We start from the raw sequence: 21,169 nt of genomic DNA on the forward strand, positions 1-21,169 counted from the left end.
TCGAATAATTTTTCAATTGTCAGCAATGAGACTACGTTAACCAATTCTGCAAATGTACTATGTTCAATCTAAAGAAAGACCCAAAAAAATCAAATACCAGTCTAATCGCCTCAGGAGCTATCGAGCTCCGCATCCCCACCAGCAAGCACGTTCCCGTACGGCGACTCCAAATCGTACGTACTCCTCAACACCGCATGCAACATTACGAAACCAACCGCGACGGCGACCGTCACCAGAACGTTCATCCATACGCCGGTCAGGATCAGTCCGGAAACCGTCAATCCGACGAGCGTGGCGAGGACTAGCAGGTCGTCAATTAGGAAGCCGAAGATCACTACAGGCTAGTGGCGATCGAGGGCCAAGTAGGGGAAGAACCAAGGAAGGAGGATGACGAAGAAAGCGACGAGGGATAGAGGGTGGTATATTAGGGACAATAAGATAATGATTTAAATGCATTGCATTTAAATCATCTAGTTCATTCATCAAATTATTTCATTTATTAGATTAAATCTTAATTGTTTCATGCATGTTTTCAATTAAATATTGAATAAAGTTCACCTTTGTGTCTAGGTGCATGAGAGAAGTTGAATGGTTTCGTCATATGCAAGAATGTTAGTCAGAATGTCTTCCAATTCTGGATGCGATACAGATGTGTTTGGTTCTAGAAATTAATTTGACATTATTCCTCTATCTCTTAGTTTACCAACGCCTTTTGAATCACCTTAATCCGATATCGAGAGCTTGAGATATGATCAATTTATTGAAGACAGTGCAGGCTGGAATTGTTACGGGAATTTTATGCATGGATGATTTGAATGAGTTTGAGACAAGGGAGAGTCTTTTCAACTTCAGCCAAGTGACAAGCCATTGAAGGACTCTTAATTCACCTATTAAAGGCATTCAAATCTGATTATTATCATCTAAGTTCAAGGGCTGCTCATATTCTTCAAGGGAGCAATCAATGAAGGGTGATTTAATTCACTTATCAAGACAATTTTCAGCATGGAATAGCAAGAGTCTTCCTCCCCTTGGACGAAATTAAGGCATAATTCAGCTTCAAATTGTCTAGATTCATCCCAAAATGATCTAGAATATTCATCCAACTCTGAAGATAAGAAGACAAAGCATTCAAGTGCATTTTATTGCTAAATTGATGAGAATGTTTTCATCTTTTGAGTCTTTTCATATGTTTCTTAGAAATACTATAAATAGGAACCTTTGGGATCATTTGTGGACACATTTTTGAATATATAAAACATATTTGTGAGGTTTCTTTCATTCTTGTTCTCTTGTAGAACTTTATCAGCTTCAAGATAGTCTTGTAGTCTTCATCCATTTCTTTTTGTTATAGCGTTGGTTCCTAGCTCATCTATAGCTAGTGGGTCACGTTCCATACCCTACCATTTCGATTCCATCTTTTATATTGTTGGTTCTTAGCTCCAAATAGCTAACGGGTCACAATCCGCTTTAACCTTACAACACTTACCACGACAACAACATTTCCATGACAACACCATTCATACTTCACCATCTATTTTCATTATCATTAAACCACAACAACCATCACTCTTCCATCACCTTCAAAGAACTTCCTCATTCTTTTCATTCCATCATTTCAATTATTATTTCATATCATTTTCCTTCTTATGTTTATATTTATTTTAGAGTTCAAGCTATCATTACGGGGTTTCTTACTAGAATCACAATCGGGCATTCTCATATATGCTCGAAACAAATAATCGAGATCATATCATTTGGCAGCAGAGCTAGTCGATTTAGTAAGCGCATCGTTTTTCTCTCTTCCGGGTTAGTAAAAAAAAAGAAAGAAAAAAAAGTTTAAAGAGGGAGGGAGTAATTCTTTTCATCTTTAAAAAAAGTATTTACTTCATCTTTATATTCAATTATTCAATTTTTACCTTTACTTACCATCTCTTTTCCTTGTAGCCAATTTTCTTTCACTATCATTACTACCTAACCATAATTGTTTCAGCCGAAGTCCACTAGACCTTGTAATCCTTGAGGAAGTTCCCAAAAGGACTTGAAATCAAAGCACGAGTGGTAAAAGGCAAGAGTGATCATTAAGGGTAAAAGCCATCCCGAGTGAAACACGAGTGGGAATGACTTTTCTTGGAGTGTTTGGTGAGGTTTTTTGTTGTGTGAGGTTATTTTTTTATTACTAATTATGTCTCATCATTCGGGAGACAATTCTCAAGTTACAGGTACCGTTAAACCAAACCTACAAATGCAAGCCATGGTGCGTGAAATGACTAGGATTTTGAGGGAAGAGTTGGAACCTCTCCATGAAAGTATTAACCGTATTTAAGAAGAGCATACTCAAGGATTTCGAGAGCAAGAAGATGTCAATCAAGGAGGAAATGAAGAAGTGGAAAGACCAGAAGAAGATAGTGCATCACAACAAAGAATGAGAAATTGAGGTATAAGGCCCCAAAGGTTTCGTCCATTAATGGCTGATAATCTTGTAAATATCAAGATTTCCATTCCACCATTCCAAGGCAGGACGGATCCCAAGGCTTACCTAGCATGGGAAAAGAAGGTAGAGCACATCTTCGGGTGCCATGATTATTCCGAACTTAAGAAGGTAAAATTCACTGCCCTTGAGTTTATGGATTATGCATTAATATGGTGGGATCAATTGACATCAAGCAGGAGACGCAATGGAGAACATCCTATCACTACATGGGATGAAATAAAAGCAGTGATGCGAAGGCAATTCATTCTAACCCACTACCATTGGGAGTTATTCAACCATCTTCAAAACCTTTCACAAGGTAACCGAAGTGTTGAAGATTATCACAAAGAGATGGAGGTGGCCATGATTTGAGCCAACATCGATGAGGATTGAGAAGCCACAGTGGCAAGATTCCTAGCGAGACTTAATCCAGACATTGCGAACGTGGTTGAGTTGCAACATTATGTGGAGATGGAAGACATGGTGCATATGGCCATAAAGGTGGAAAAATAACTCAAAAGGATAGGTTCTACACGATCTTATTGGAGTGAAACTTCAAAATGGGGGCAAAGTTCATACAAGAAGACTCTTCCATTGTCATCCCACGAAAGAGAACGACCGTCCAAAGGAAGTAAGCCCATTTCCGAAACCAGCAAGGGTAAGACTGCTGCCACTCCAAATCATTCTCGTGACATATAATGTTTTAAGTGTTTGGGGTGTGGACACATTGCAAGCCAATGTCTAAATCGCAACACCATGCTTCTTCGAGATGATGGAGAAGTTGAATCGAACAAGAAGAGGATGAGAATGAAGATTCTACCATTGATATGGAAGAATTAGAGCATGCCGTGGAAGGAGAGGTCGTTGTTGTCAAAAGGAGCCTAAACGTGCAATCCAATGGTAGAGATGAACAACGTGAAAATATCTTCCATACTCGCTGCCACATTGGAGGAAAGGTATGCTTTGTTATTATTGATGGACGTAGTTGCACTAATGTTGCTAGTACCTTAATGGTAGATACACTTAGCTTGGCAACAACAAAGTATCCACAACCTTATAAACTGCAATGGCTCAACGATGGAGGAGAACTCAATGTGACCAAGCAAGTTCAAATTGCTTAATCCACAGGGAAGTACAAAGATGAGGTGTTATGTGATGTTGTACCAATGCACACAAGCCATTTACTACTTGGAAGGCCTTGGCAATTTGATAGACGAGTGATCCATGATGGTTATACCAACCGGTATACATTCACCCATGAGGCAAGAAGATCACTTTAGCTCCACTTTCACCAAAGAAAATACATGAAGACCAAATTCAATTGAGAGGAAAATTTGAAAAATCCAAAGAGAGAGAGACCAAAATAGAGGTAAAAGCAAAAGAGTGTGATCAAAATGAGGGAAGGAAAATTATCATTCTTTCTAAAGAGATAGAGTTGAAAAAGTGTTTAATGACGGCAAAGGAAGAACTTGTGCTCATGTATAAGGAAAAGTTTTTGAACACTAACTACCTTGATCAAAATTTGCCTGCTTTTGTTGTGTCTTTATTGTAGGAGTTTGATGACCTATTTCTGGAAGAAATACCAAGTGGGTTTCCACCTATTCGTGGCATAGAACATCAAATAGACTTTGTTCCTGGTGTCGTTATTCCAAACCGACCAGCATACCGAAGCAACCTCGAAGAAACTAAGGAATTGCAAAGGCAAGTATCTGAGTTGATGGAAAAAGGCTACGTAAGGGAAATCCTTAGCCCATGTTCCATTCGGTTCTACTTGTGCCAAAGAAGGATGGAACTTGGCGTATGTGTGTGTATTGTCGAGAGGTAAACAAAATTACTGTAAAGTATCGTCACCCTAATCCTCGCTTAGATGATATGTTAGATGAGCTTAGCGGTTCTAACCTCTTTTCCAAGATTGATCTTAAGAGTGGTTACAACTAAATACAAATACGAGAAGATGATGAGTGGAAAACAACATTCAAAATGAAGCAAGGTCTTTATGAGTGGTTGGTTATGACTTTTGGATTAACTAATGCACCAAGCACATTTATGAGGTTAATGAATCATGTTCTTAGGCCATTCTTGGGTAAGTTTTGTGTTGTTTATTTTGACGACATTCTAATATATAGTAAAACCATGAAGAACATATTCAATATTTGAGGTCGGTTTTACTTGTTTTGAGGAAGGAAAAATTGTTTGCTAATTTACAAAAATGTACATTTTGTGCTGACAGGGTTGTTTTCCTAGGTTTTATAGTGAGTTCTGAAGGTTTAGAGGTTGACAAAGAGAAGGTTAAAGCCATTGAAGAGTGGTCACGACCTACAAGCATTTCTCAAGTTAGAAGCTTCCATGGACTTGCAAGTTTTTATCGGAGATTCGTCCCAAACTTCAGCACCATAGCCGCCCCACTAACAAGTGTTATTAAGAAGAATTATAATTCTTTTGGGGGGAAGATCAAGAGAAGTCCTTTAATAGAATTAAAGATTGTTTAATACATGCCCCTTTACTTTCTCTACCTGATTTTAATTTAACTTTTGAAATTGAATGTGATGCATCAGGTGTAGGAATTGGAGCAGTCTTGTCTCAAGGTGGACGTCCTATAGCCTATTTTAGTGAGAAATTAAGTGGAGCTACGCTTAATTATCCTACCTATGTCAAAGAGATGTATGCTCTTGTGAGGGCAATGGAAACATGGCAACACTACCTTTGGCCTAAGGAGTTCATCATTCACACCGATCATGAGGTGTTGAAACATATTTGGGGGTAGCATAAACTCAACAAAAGGCATACCAAATGGGTAGAGTTTCTTGAAACTTTTCCATATGTTATCAAGTACAAGAGAGGTAAGGAGAATATAGTTGTCGATGCATTGTCCCAAAGGTATATTCTTTTAAACACTTTGGAATCTAAGTTGTTGGATTTTACTTTTATTAAAGACTTATATGTTTCTGAATCTGATTTTGGGGAAATTTACAAAGCTTATGAGAAAGGAACAATTGATAAATACTTTATGCATGATGGTTTTCTATTCAAGGAAGGGAGGCTATGTGTCCCTCAAGGTTCCATGCGAGAATTGCTCACTAAGGAAGCCCATGGAGGAGGATTAATGGGACATTTTGGGACAACAAAGACTTTGGCTATACTTCAAGGACATCTATATTGGCCCAAAATGAAACGAGACGTGGAAAGGTTATGTGAGCGTTGCATTACTTACAAGAAGGCCAAATCTAAAGTCATGCCACATGTACTTTACACACCACTACCCATACCGGAAGCACCATGGATGGATATCTCAATGGATTATGTGCTAGGGCTTCCACGCACAAAGAACAACAAAGACTTTATCTTTGTGGTTATTGATAGATTTTCCAAAATGGCTCATTTCATTCCATATGACAAAACTAATGATGCCTCACATATTGTTACTTTGTTTTTCAGGGAAATTTTAAGGCTATATGGTATATCAAGAACTATTGTGTCTGATCGGGATGTGAAGTTCTTAAGCCACATTTGGAGAGCCCTATGGAGTAAGATTGGTACTAAGCTACTATTCTCCACCACTTGCCACCCTCAAACGGATGGTCAAACTGAAGTGGTGAATCGAGTACTTTCCATGTTACTTCGATCTATCATTCGGAAGAATTTGAGAACATGGGAGGAGAGTTTACCACATGTGGATTTTGTATACAACCGTTTAATCCATACTACTACGGGGCGTACGCCTTTCGAAGTGGTGTATGGTTTCAATACATTAACACCGATAGACTTGTTACCATTACCTACTGATCAAATTGTGAATAAAGATGGACTTAACAAAGCTGAGTTTGTTAAGAAGCTTCATCAACAAGTAAGGGAGAACATTGAAAAGAGAATCAAGCAATACGAGCAGCAAGTAAATAAAGGTCGTAAGCGAATTACTTTTGAGCTAGGGGATTGGGTGTGGCTGCACATGAGGAAAGAAAGGTTTCCGGCACAACAAAAGTCCAAATTAATGCCTCGGGGAGATGGACCATTCCAAATAGTCAAGAAGATCAATGACAACGCCTATCAATTAGATCTTCTGATAGGGAAGCGGTGGTGGATTGATGAACGTTGCTCTTGTTGAAGAATCAAACCTAGAAAGCTCTAGACTCGATGAAGAACAAAGGGGATGAATAGGGGAAGGTGGCAGCAGTAGCTAGGATTCTTTAGGGTTTCTTTTATGTGTTGGAATCAAGGCAATAAGATTAGAATAAAATAAACAAAAGATAAATAAACGGAAGATGAAATAAGATAATAAAGAAATCAAAAGATCTCCCTTATGAAGGTGAACGGTAAAGATGATTGATGGTGCGAATGGATTTGTGGATAATAGATGGATAAGTGTCCTATCGAGCCCTCCTAGTCGCAATGAAAAGGCAAACACGATAAATGGCTCTAACCAACTCTCCTAGTCGCGATGAAAAGGCAAATTGGAGTGTGAAGATTAATCTCCCTCACAAGAACTTGAAAGAACTCCAGGAGAAGAAGCTTCGAAGGCACAAGGCAATCAGCACTTGCAAAAACAAACTCTCGTTGTATTATTGATCAAAGAAATCTGATTTACAAAGTTGAATGAAGCCTCCTTTATATAGGGGCTGAATTCTAAAGGTCCTAAATAACTAAAGAATAAAATATTAATAAACTAAACATGTTTTAACTCTAATTCCTAATAAAATAATAATAACTAAAAATATTGTTTTAACCCAACCTTAATTCCTAATAAAATAATAAATCTGATCCTAAAAGATAATTAATCATCCTATATTAAATTATATTACAAATAATCAATATAAATATTGAAAATTCGTAATATTTACAAAATAACGTATTAATCCCGTATAGGATTTCCTGCATGCACCGTCTTCAGTAAAATGACCATATCTTGAGTTCTAGATATTGGATTGATACGATTCAAGAACCGTTGGAAAGATAAGAGACAGACGGTTGTATCTCCAGAAGACATGTCGAGCAAATAAGATCAGGATCCCATTCAAAAAGTCGTCGTAAGTCTGCTGCTATTCTGATCTTCTTTTCCAAAGCTTGGACGAGTGGATCATTTGGAAGAGTTATTACTTCTTCCTTTGATGTGAACCTTGTGATGCATGTATCATCCTCCCTTTCTTCAAAAAGATTCGACCTCGAATCTGAAACATTAAAGGGAGCAACATTAGAATAGTTTAATAATTCATTCACATTATGCTTACCGAATAGATATGCTTTGAATCTTCGAGACTTTGTTCTTCTAATAGGTTCGAGTAGAAACATTAGTCCAAAGAAGCATTTATTATGGACTTTGGTGCATGTATCATTCCCCCACTCTTCAAAAGGATTCGTCCTCGAATCTGAAAATCCAAAAGAAAGAGAATTAGATGTGTTGAAATAAAAATTTGTGAAACATTTACCAGGATCAATGTGATGTGTCTTTATGCGTTTTAGTCGAGGTTTCTTCTTTGTAGGAACTGATTTCTTGTAGTCTTGTAATCCTCTTTTGCATACAAGTCTTGTAATCTGATGTTTTGGTTGAATTTCAACATGGCGTCGGTCACTGTTGGCTTTCTGTATGATTATTTCAGATAATTTCTCCATGGTTTTATTCGTGTGTGGCGAGAATGAGTGTTTAAAAACCATGTCAACTGGTTTGTTAACGTAATCCCTTAAGTCTCCTAAGTGTGGTTCATGAATTAATGATTCCCAGGAGGAGATTTGTGGACTGTATAACCTGTTTAGTTGGCAAGGAAACTCATATACAAGATAAAGCTCATTAAAAGCACTTTTAAATGTATGGGTAGAAATATCAGAAATATCCGAGTTATCGTGATATACATCTTTGATATGTTCAATTCTTGGAATAGTAGTATGAGTTTGATAGGTAAGAGTATACCTTCGTGGTAGTGTATCGTCTACTGTGTTTTGCTTACCTCGGTATGTTACGCACTTAAAGGAGTTGTGTTTAGTATGGATGACAACTTCACGAGCCTTACCTTGTAAGAAGGAGAAGAAGTACGCTACAATGTCATTAAAATGAGTAATAAAATATTTACCTTTGGACTCTCGTAAATCGTGACTCTTCATTGGTATGGCATAGTGATTAGGGCTTTCAGGTGGTAACCCGTCAGGAGGGTCACCTAGCACTATTCGACAACTCTTGGCGATGGAAGATGGTGTGGGCCAGTCTCGTGTTGCTTTTACTTTCTCATCATTTACATGGATTCCCTGTGCACGAACTATAAAGCATGTGGAGTTGTTCAAGTCATGTTTTGTCATTAAGATGACGTTACGACTAAGGCTTTCATGGATGTATCCTTTTTGTAACAAATCTAACTCTTTTGTTTCTTCGAGATTGTATGTTTGACGAGGTATGATGGAACCTTGAATTAGATTGGTTTGGTGTTGTTTTCCTTTTTCCAGTGGTAATCCGTCAGGTGGATCACCTAACACTTCTCAAAAATCCTGTAACAAAGATGAAAACACACTAGGCAAATCCTTGTTAATGTTAGAAATCGAAACAATTGATTCTCTAAAGCGAACAAGGATGAAAGGCTATTTGTAAAGAAGGTTCTCTCTCAATTCTTTTGTGCTCACACGTAGATTTTGAGTCACTCTTTTCTTCTCACAAGTAGGTTCACTCACCTCCCATGGGTCATTATGCTTTTGGCTTTTGTAACTAGTGACCTCTTTTTCTTTTGCCTCTTTCTCAACTTTTTCTTTTTTTGATTTCCCTACTCCTCACAAATTTGATATTTAGGGGCTGGAAGTGTGTCATTCTTTGTTGGTCGTTCTTTCTCATTGTCAGGTTTGTCATCTCTTGGCTTTTTCAGAGAAGATGGAGCAGAAGATGAGGAAGGATTTGAATGATTACCTTGGTAAGAGGATGAAGTACCTTGGTAATGTTCTCGAAATCTCCTATGGATTTGTGCTTCGATTGTCATTGCTTTCTTTAGTGTATCTTCAAGGTTTTCATACCCATGGAGGTCAAGAAGATCAGTGATGTTTGAGTTCAAGCCGATGACGAATCTTGACACGATGACCTCTTCTTTTTCGGTTATGTTAGCCCTATTGAGTAAGGACTGCATCTCCTTGTAGTAGTCTTCAACTGAACTTCTACCTTGTCGAAGTCGGTGTAGTCGTAGTTTAACTTCTCGTGTATAATGTGTCGGTAGAAATCGCTTCCTCATGGTTTGTTTGAGGTCGGTCCAAGAAGTGATTGTTGGAATTTGGAAGTTCTGGATCTTTTTCCTTGTTTGCATCCACCAAGTTCGAGCATATCCTTTGAATTGCATGGTGATGAGGTGAACTTGTTTAGCTTGGAGGCAATCATGGTATGCGAACATGAGATCAACTTTTCCTTCCCATTCGATGTACCTGTCTGGATCGTTGTCTCCTTTGAAAGACGGGATCGTGAACTTTGGTTTTGTAAAGAGTTTGGGAGCTTGGAAACGTGGTTGTTCTTTCTCGGGTACCAAAATTTCAGCATTGTTTGGTCTTGGATTATGGTTTGGTAGATCCAGTTGTGGTTCTTATCGTTCTCTCACGATTTCATCAAATCTTTCAACTTGAGTCGTGAGTCGGGCAAGTGTGGCTAAGATAGCCGTAAGTGTCTTGTTGTTATTGTCGCCCATTCTGAAATCATAACACTCAAAAGAAAATTTTAAAGTAAAATAAAAATAAAAGAAAGAAAATTCAACAAAGCAAGAAACCTCACAAGTCACTCCAAGAAAGTAACACAACGAGAGGCAAGTAAGCCGATCTTGTACTCTTTAAAACTCACTTTACCAAGTAGTCTTCCACAGTTCGTATCGGAGTTTGATTACTAGCAAAGATTATAAGAAAAACTTAAAAGCTCTAAGAGGCCAAACAAAGGTTAGACTCCAAGAGAACGAGAATGCAAAGAAGGAAGAAGTATACAAACTCTTTAGTCCTACTAACACAAAGAAGATAATGTGTTAGATAATTCAAAAGAACAATAACAAGGAAAAACAAAAGAACCTAAAGCACTAAGAGTCAAAGAAAAAGGGACCAAACCAGAAAACCTAGAAAACGCTGGATCAACTTGAGGAACGTTTTTGAGGGGGTTACCGGTGTCCAAAAATTCTGAAAAATTTCTTGAATGTCTTTCGATGCGTCAAGAAACCACCTGTAAAATTTCAGAACCAAATACATTCAGTAGTATCCAGTAGACTCTGTTGAACGGTGAGTCCTCAAACAATCTGTTTTTCTTGATCACTTTTTTCGAAGTTGTTATTGATCTCCAAAAATTCTGATATTTTGTGTGAATGATCTACAATATATGAAGTTTTAATATGGAAATTTTCACCACGAAATTCCTCCTGTAAAATTTTCAAGAAATTCGACAAGATTCTAAACCGAATCTGCCGATGAAACTTGAATGATGTATTTGAAGGCTCCAATGAACTCCGATTGGGGTGAAATTTGGAATGGGGATTAATATTAGAATGAATATAATATATGGATAAAATAATCCCTAAATACCTTCGTTTACAATTTTTTTGAAATTTTGGCTTTTTTTTGTTTTTTTTTTTTTTTTTGAAAAAAATAGCAAACTAACAATAAGGATTTAAATCTAAATTAAAATTAAATAAAAAGAACCTGAAATGCTGAATCGTTTGTGAACTAGTTCCGTTGGGGTACCTTGACGGTTTTGTGTGCAAGAACAAGAAAGATTGCTTGTTTCTCTCCAAGAATCGGCCCAAATATGATACCAATTGATAGGGAAGCGGTGGCAGATTGATGAACGTTGCTCTTGTTGAAGAATCAAACATAGAAAGCTCTAGACTCGATGAAGAACAAAGGGGATGAATAGGGGAAGGTGGCAGCAGTAGCTAGGATTCTTTAGGGTTTCTTTTATGTGCTGGAATCAAGGCAATAAGATTAGAATAAAATAAACAAAAGATAAATAAACGGAAGATGAAATAAGATAATAAAGAAATCAAAAGATCTCCCTTATTAAGGTGAACGGTAAAGATGATTGATGGTGCGAATGGATTTGTGGATAATAGATGGATAAGTGTCCTATCGAGCCCTCCTAGTCGCAATGAAAAGGCAAACACGATAAATGGCTCTAACCAACCCTCCTAGTCGCGATGAAAAGGCAAATTGGAGTGTGAAGATTAATCTCCCTCACAAGAACTTGAAAGAACTCCAGGAGAAGAAGCTTCGAAGGCACAAGGCAATCACACTTGCAAAAACAAACTCTCGTTGTATTATTGATCAAAGAAATCTGATTTACAAAGTTGAATGAAGCCTCCTTTATATAGGGGCTGAATTCTAAAGGTCCTAAATAACTAAAGAATAAAATATTAATAAACTAAACATGTTTTAACTCTAATTCCTAATAAAATAATAATAACTAAAAATATTGTTTTAACCCAACCTTAATTCCTAATAAAATAATAAATCTGATCCTAAAAGATAATTAATCATCCTATATTAAATTATATTACAAATAATCAATATAAATATTGAAAATTCGTAATATTTACAAAATAACGTATTAATCCCGTATAGGATTTCCTGCATGCACCGTCTTCAGTAAAATGACCATATCTTGAGTTCTCGATATCGGAATAATACGATTCAAGAACCGTTGGAAAGATAAGAGACAGAAGGTTGTATCTCCAGAAGACATGTCGACCAAATAAGATCAGGATCCCATTCAAAAAGTCATCGCAATTCTGCTGCTGTTCTGATCTTCTTTTCCAAAGCTTGGACGAGTGGATCATTTGGAAGAGTTATTACTTCTTCCTTTGATGTGAACCTTGTGATGCATGTATCATCTTCCATGTGAGTTTAATGTCAGTGCAACCTTCAACGTTTTTTACTTGTCTCCTTATGATATAGGTGACGATTTGGGGACAAATCGCCTTAAAGAGGGAGGGACTGATATGATCGCCAATAGCAAAGACCCGGAGAAGTACCCAAGTGGCCCCATCACACGAGCAAGGGCTAAGGAGTTTCAAGCAACCATGGAGAGTATGTTCACATCATGTTTGGAATGTGATGAAGGAGTAATAAGGGAAGAACACTTTACTTTGCTTATGCATGAATTTGCATGAGAATTTAAAGTTTGTATAACATTCATTGCATTTAATAAGTGTACTGTTCATTCAAGCATGCATTGCATTTAAATCATTTAGTTCATTCTTAAAATTAATTCATTTATATTAAATCTTAATTGTTTCATGCATGTTTTCAATTAAATATTGAATAAAGTTAACCTTTGTGTCTAGGTGCATGAGAGAAGTTGAATGGTTTCATCATATGCAAGAATGTTAGTCAGAATGTCTTCCAATTCTGGAAACTATAAAGATGTGTTTGGTTATAGAAATCAATTTGAAAATATTCCTCTATCTCTTAGCTTTCCAACTCCTTTTGAATCACCTTAATCCGATATCGGGAGCTTGAGATATGATCGATTTATTGAAGATAGTGCATGCTGGAATTGTTACGGGAATTTTATGCATGTATGATTTGGATGAGTTTGAGACAAGGGAGAGTCTTTTCAACTTAAGCCAAGTGACAAGCCATTGAAGGAATCTTAATTCACCTATTAATGTCATTCAAAGCTGATTATTATCATCTAAGTTCAAGGGCTGTTCATATTCTTCAAGGGAGCATGAAATGAAGGGTGATTTAATTCAGTTATCAAGACAATTTTCAGCATGGAATAGCAAGAGTCTTCCTCCCCTTGGACGAAATTAAGGCCAAATTCAGCTTTAAATTGTCTAGATTCATCCCAAAATGATCTAGAATATTCATCCAACTTTGAAGATAAGAAGACAAAGCATTCAAGTGCATTTTATTGCTAAATTGATGAGAATGTTTTCAGCTTTTGAGTCTTTTCATATGTTTCTTAGAAATACTATAAATAGGAACCTTTGGGATCATTTGTGGACACATTTTTGAATATATAAAACATCTTTGTGAGGTTTCTTTCATTCTTGTTCTCTTGTAGAACTTTATTAGCTTCAAGATAGTCTTGTAGTCTTCATCCTTTTCTTTTTGTTATAGTGTTGGTTCCTAGCTCATCTATAGCTAGTGGGTCACGTTCCATACCCTACCATTTCGATTCCATCTTTTATATTGTTGGTTCTTAGCTCCAAATAGCTAACGGGTCACAATCCGCTTTAACCATACAACGCTTACCACGACAACAACATTTGCCATGACAACACCATTATACTTTACCATCTATTTTCATTATCATTAAACCACAACAACCATCACTCTTCCATCACCTTCAAACAACTTCTTCATTCTTTTCTTTTCATCATTTCAATTATTATTTCATATCATTTTCCTTCTTATGTTTATATTTATACAATTTCAGAGTTTAAGCTATCATTAAGTGGTTTCTTACTAGAATCACGATCGGGCATTCTCATAAATGACTCGAAACAAATAATTGAGATCATATCAAATGGCTTAGGTTCTGAGGGATTTGGGTGGTGGTGTTGGAGGAAGACGTTGGGATGTCGATAACGGTGATGTCGAAGAAATCCCGCCACGGACGGCAATTGCGGTGAGGTATTGGGATGTGCCCTTAAAGCTTGAGAATAAAGAAGAAATATATTCGGCAAAGGTCAGGAAGGAAAACCCAAAAAATTTGAAGTCCAAAAGGGCAAAGAGTCGATGCAAAGTTTCTATAGTAGGAAGGATTCGATGCTTTGAGAGAATTAATGTCAAAATATCTATTAGCTCCTTTCATTTTAAAAATTAAATAAAATGCTCCTTTAAAATAATTAGAAATTATTTTGGATAAAGTATAATAGTGGAGGGATTCAACAAAAGTTACAAATTGATTCCTCGACTATAGGACGTTAATTTTGTTGAATCTCTCGACTATTAAAGTTATAAAATTCTCACTTGATCATACATATGTTCCAAACTCATATTTTTTTCGTTAAAAATTGATGAAAGTCTAAGCCAAACGTTAAATTGTTGACTAAGAAATAATAATCGTTTGAGATTTTAGGGTAAGATATTTTCATATCACAGTTAATAGGTTAATGTCCTATTCGTACAGTCAATTTTTTTTAAAAAAAATCATGAATTTGGACTATAAAAATAATCGGATTACAATTTTATCATTTTTAATAGTCAAAACACTAAATAAAGTAATACCTTATAGTGAATAGAATTTCATAACATTTCATAGTCGAGAGACTCAATAAAATATTTTACTATAACTGAAGGAAACAATAAAGCATTTTTTCTATAGTCAAGGGATCATATGATTTACCCAATTATTTTTTGCAATCAATTAATCATAAAATTTGTAACGCCCCGAATCTTGGGTCAATAGTTCGGGTCAAACTGAGATCCATAAATCGAGCCCAACAGACCTCTTAAAATAGTTTAGACCAAATTAAGTTGAAATGGGCTTAAGTTGAGCCCAAGAGGTAGAGATTGGTGATGATTTTAATATGAGATAAAAGAAAAGGAACTAAAAGTGCAATTTACCCATTGCTTGAAGGATGATTCATGTGTACTCATAACCCACCCAACACTTTTCCATTTCTTGTTTTTTTCTCTTATTCTTTCTATTCAAGGGTAAGCTAAAGGTGAAAGCATTTGAAATTGTAAGCCTAATTTAAGTCATCAAAGGTAAGAATATTAATATCTATCCCTTAAGCTTCCATTCAAGCCTTTAATCTCAAACTTGGTCATAGTTTCAAAAATGGGTTTTAGGTAGGGTTAAGAAAACCATGTGGTTCATGCTCATTTTTAGTAGATTTAAGTCTTATAGGGTGTTCTTAACTCTAATCTAAGCCCCTAGATAAGTTAATAATTCATTTTTCTTGCTTTAAATTAGAGAAAGAAGTGGGGGAAAGCTATAAAGCTAGAGGAAAGGAGAAATTGACCATTGGTTGATTTCAAGAGAAATTTCAGCAACTATGACACAAGGTAACACATTCACAATTTCTTCATATCATTTATGGGTCATTAGAAATACATTTTAGCTTGAGAGTTGAGGTTGAAGCATGTTGAGTAAATTTTCATGGTAGATTCCATGTATTAGTGTTTTAAAATGTTTTAAAGCCTTATTTATAATCCCTTATTATCATATAAGACTTAATTAATGTTTGGGGGCCTAAATATGACAATTTGGGTGAGTTGAGTGACCAATTAGTGTATTTTTTAGGGTGAGCATCGATACTATAAAAATATTATTGATATTGTTCTTATGAAAGGCATAAATCAGGGTATTGTTTAGGGGAATATCTATACTCATTATAAGAGTATCAATACTCAGTGTCTGATTTCAAGACCAGTCAGGTGGGTATCAAAATCATTTTTCCAGTGTGCAATTTTGGTACCAATACTCTAGGGAGTACCGGTGCCAAGGTTGAGTATTGACACTTCCCATAGGAGTATCGATACTAGTCCTTTACTTTATATAGAAATTAGCAGTGGAGTATCGATACCCTTAAAGAAGTACTGATACTAAAGGGGCAAATCGATACTAAGAGGTTAGTATCGATACCATAGTGCATTTTTGGGAGTATTATTTTATGGTCTTTAAGTAGTAAGGAGGTTTCCCAAGAACCCAATATTTACTCCTAAATAAGACTTCAAGTGATAACAATAATATTGCTTAAGTACATTAGAAACAAGATCAATTAGGGTAACATAAAACTAGCCTTGGTTGAATACTCAGGAAACGATCAGAACCCTCAACAACACCATAATGTTTACCCCAAAGTAGAGAGTAATTATACGAGTATACTTACCATTGCATTATACTTGATAGCTTGAGCATTTGATGAAAATATTAGTATGGTTTAGTTGTTAGTGTGGCACTGGGCTAGTGAGCTCAACATTTGAAATTTGTTTTCTTACGTAGATTAGTAGGTGGAGCATTTGAGGAGCCTTTTGAGTAGCCGAGATCCAGATCGAGTTCAGAGCAGAGGAGTATTTCTTTAGAGGGCATGTATATTTATAGACCCTATTTGTATATTTAAGTCATAACTTTATTTGAAAAGTTGGTATGTATATTTTGATATATTTTTTTGGGAGCTCCCTGATGTAAAAATTTATTTATACTTTGTGTATGAATTTATTTATTGAAATATTTTTAAAATGGTCATTTTTAATTAAGAAATATTTTTGGGTTAGTCACTTAGGTCGTGTGGCATTTTATTCGGTCAACTGTGTGTCACACTGTTTTATGGTGTTATATTTAGTGGTATCAAAGCGTAAGGTTTAGACGTTCCTAGGACCCACGGGTCAGAGTCATTTAGATTCTATGAGTATACATGCCTTTAAGGATGATAAGTGTACTTCTGTGTCTAGAATAGTGATAGTAACTCCTCGATTTCATCTTAATTTCATAGTTTAGCCATGAATAAGAGTCCAAGTCATAGTCAGAATGGTAGGCATGAGAGTATAGCTTCCTTAGCCGATGATACAAGAGATGAGTTTTTTCTAGACTTAGAGTATAAAGAGCTTGGTGTTACGGGGATCAATGAAGAGACATTCATTAGGGATCTAACCGCGACCTTGAGGCATATAAATGGACCCATTCCCAAGACACTTGGTACCCCACCTACCCAGCCAGCTCTACCAGTACCTCCCGCTATAGCATCGCAAGAGTCAATATTTTAGAGACTCTAGAGGTACCGGACCATAAACTTATTCAAAACAAGAGATAATGACCCTGTAGTGGTGAAAACGCTCACATGGATGAATTAAGGGACCAATTTACTTAGTTGACCCAGGGAATCGATCCGTATTTGAGTATGAGGAAGAGTTTCTCCGATTGAGTCGGTATACGCCAAAGCTACTATCATTTGAGTACCATCGCTATAAGAGGTTCAGGGAGGTCCTCCACGTAGAAATCCTGACCAGCTAGAGTTGATTCACCAAGGGTTTTATTCGAGTTAGTTTGTTAAGAGAAAACTATAGAGAGGGTTTTTAGAGGAAAATTATAATAGCATAAGTTTCTTCTAGTCATACTAGGGGAGCGGTTGGACCTTCTCAGTCATCATAAAAAACGGAAAGGGATTCTCAGAGGTCTTGGAGGGCCCTAACAGGTCAGTCTAATAAATCTGCACAGAGTGCGAGCAGAGGTTGAGTTAGATGTGATCAATGTAGGTGGTCGTTGGTTACCACTTTAGTGGTAAACTACTTTAGTGGTAAGTTTTAGGGTTCATAAAGAGAGTCTTTCAGCCCAGTTATTCTACCTTTGGCATGAGGAATTTGGGAGCTTTCCAGCAGCGATCCAGGGCTTGAATCGTTGTGGGTTCCTGAACCACTTCATCAAAATTTTCCTGAGGCGTATGATGTGACCCCAACATCAACCCAGAGGTTAGATCCATTAGTTCAGAGGGGTAAAAGACCTCAGAGAGGTTGGAGTTCTACATCTGAGTAGGCTGGTAGGGGTGCAGCAAGATCTGGGCTAGTGTTGAGCCTAGAGTCATCTCCTGTCAGTATGCGGTCTGAGCTAATGAGGATTACGATGCCATTAACATGATTTTAGGTACCTTTATAGTATTTTCTATTCCAATTACTGACATAGTCGATCCATCATCCACCCATTCTTATATATGTTATGACCTAGCTCGGGAGAGAGATATCCCAACTGAGATGTAAACTCTGACAGCTTAAACTTAAAAAATAGGGTGGGACTAAGATCATGATGTTTGGTGAGAAGTCCATGGGTTCAAGGATTGTATCGCCCATTAAGGCACAAAAGATATTAGAGCGGGGTTGTGAAGCCTTTTTAGCTCATGTAGTTAACATAAGAGTTACAATTTCAATGTTAGAGGACATTCGAACTATCAGATATTTTCCAAATGTTTTCTTGGAGGAATTACTTGGATTAATGCTAGACTGAGAGTTAGGGTTTGGTATAGAAGTAATGTTAGGGTCTGCTATGGTGTCCATTACTCCCTACCATATGGCACCAATAGAATTAAAAGATTTTAAAGTTTAGATTCAAAACTTGATGGAGAAAGGTTTTATCCCACCAAGTATTTCTCCTTTGGGAGCTTAGGTTGTCTTTGTTAAGAAGAAGGAAAGATCGATGAGGCTGAGAATCGATTATCTTCAGTTAAACAAGCTAACCATCAAGATTTGTTATCCCCTTTCTAGAATCAATGACCTCTTCGACCAACTCAAGGGAGCGTGTGTGTTCTTCAAGATAGATATGAGATACGGGTACAACCAATTGAAGGTTAATGAGGTAGATATAGAAAAAATGATGTTCAGAACATGATACGTCCATTATGAGTTCATGGTAATGTTGTTTAGACTCACCAACACCCCATCGACATTCATCGACCTCATGAACTGAGTTTTCCACCTATACATGGACCAGTTCATGGTGGTATTCATAGACGATATTTTTTGTGTACTCGCGATCAAAGGAATAACATAACTGACACCTTTGTATAGTTTTGTAGACTCTCAAAGCCCAACAAATATTTGTCAAGTTTGGGAAGTATGAGTTTTGGTTGTCCGAGATTTCGTTCATAGGGCATGTTATGGCAACATATGGCATTTAAGTTGATTCTCAGAAAATTTAAGCAGTACTTCAGTGGGAACTGCCAAGGAGCGTAACTGAGGTACATAATTTCTTAGGTCTTGTAGGCTATTATCGTCTATTGTTGAAGGGTTTTTCAATGATAGTAGCCCCAATGACTATGTTTCTTCATAAAGGAATGTTGTTTGTGTGGGGAGAGAAACAATAGAGTAGCTTCGAGCTGTTGAAAACCCTTTTGACCTAAGCCCCAATCTTAACCCAGCCTGAGTTGGGGAAAAAGTTCATCGTGTTTAGCGATGCCCCACTAAATGGCCTTGGGTGTGTGTTGATGCAATAAGGAAATATGGAAGCCTATCCACCCCTCCAATTTAAGCCTCATTAGCGTAATTACCCTACCCACTATCTAGATCTTACAACTGTAGTTTTCACGCTAAAGATTTAGAGGCACTACCTGTTTGGTAAGAAGTGTCACATCTTCACCGACCACAATAGTCTAAAATATATGTTTACTTAAAAAGAGTTGAACCTAAGAAATCATAGATGGATTGAGTTACTAAATAACTATAATTGTGTTATCGATTACCACCCGAGGAAAGAAAATGTTGTAGCTGATGCGTTAAGCTAGAAGTCGATGTCAGAGATGAGAGCCTTATTAGCGCGCCTAAGTTTATCTAGTCATGGGGGTTGTTGGATGAACTCCGAGTGGAGACTGAGTTACTGAGCAAGTTCAAGAGATTGCAAAGTTAAAACATTCATCTAAGGGCACGTGTAGAGCATAGTCCACCAAGGTGAGGCCCGAAGCTTTGAGTTGTACGAGGGAGAGGTGTTGTTATTTAGGGGTTAATTATATGTACCCATTGTCAATCAGTTACGCAGTAAGATCATTCATGAATCCCATTCAAGCCCTTTTTCAGCTCATCTGTGTAGCAATAAAATGTACCAAGAGATTCAACCACTGTATTATTGGTCAGGCATTAAGAGAGAGGTGTTAAAGTTTGTTGCAAAATGTTTAGTGTGCCAGTAAGTCAATGCTAAACATCAAGTACCTTCAGGATTTCTCCAGCTGATTTAAATACCACAATGGAAGTGGGACATAGTAAACATGGATTTTGTAATCGAGTTACCAATGACAAGGTGCAAGCATGATATAGTATGGGTGATAGTAAATAAGTTAACCAAGTCGGCTCACTTCCTATCTACTAGGATGGATTTCACCCTAGGGATGTTAGAATAATTCTACATCCACAAGATAGTAAGGTTACATGAAGTCTCGACCTCAATCATTTCAGACAGAGACCCAAGGTTAACTTCTCAGTTTTAGAAATCACTCCATGAGTCCTTAGGCACCAAACTTCATGTTAGCACTACCTTTCAATCTCAGACAGACGATCAATCTGAGAGTGTTATTCAGGTTCTCGAGGACATACTTAGGTGCATCGTTAGGGACCTTGAGGGTAGTTGGGAAAACCACCTGGCTTTAGTGGAGTTCAGATATAATAATAAATATCAATCGAGCATCCAAATGGCTCTGTAAGAGGCGTTGTTTTAGCGTAAGTGTATGACACTTCTTTGTTAGATCGAGATCGGTGAGGGGAAGTTAGTGGGCCCGAATTTGATAAGGGAAACTTAGGAAAAGGTCAAGTTGATTCAAGATAGTTGAAAGTGGCATCAGATAGACAGAGGTTGTATACAGACTTGAAATGTATAGATATCGAGTTTGCTATTGGCAACAAGGTATTCCTCAAGGTGTCACCGTGGAAGAAAGTACTTCAGTTTGGGCAAAAAGGAAAGTTGACCCTGTGTTTTATAGGTCTGTACGAGGTGCTTGAGAGAATTGGACTCGTAACCTATCGCTTAGCCTTGCCCCTAGAGTTGGATGCATCCACAATGTGTTTCACGTGTCTGTGCTTAGGAGGTATCTTTTTGACCCTTCACATGTATTATTCGTAGAGCAAGTCGAGTTAAGCCCTGACTTTACCTATGAGAAAGAGTCAATTCAAATCTTAGCCAAGAATGTGAAGGAGTTAAGGAACAAAAGGATTCCACTAGTGAAGGTTCTATGGAGGAACCATGCAGTTATAGTATCCACATCTGTTTTATCTAGTTAAATTTCAAGGGAAATTTTCTTATTATAAGGGGAGAGTTGTAATGCCTTGAATCTCGGGTTAATAGTTTGG

At 37.1% G+C, this 21,169-nt stretch overlaps 1 pseudogene; it reads right to left on the reverse strand.

The window, feature by feature from the left end:
* Positions 1–14,972, reverse strand: LOC120151147 (annotated as a pseudogene).
* Between the last annotated feature and the right edge of the window lie 6,197 nt (positions 14,973–21,169).

This window comes from Hibiscus syriacus, unplaced genomic scaffold (genome assembly GCF_006381635.1).
Source record: "Hibiscus syriacus cultivar Baekdansim isolate YM2019G1 unplaced genomic scaffold, ASM638163v2 tig00002799_pilon, whole genome shotgun sequence".
NCBI lineage: Eukaryota > Viridiplantae > Streptophyta > Magnoliopsida > Malvales > Malvaceae > Hibiscus > Hibiscus syriacus.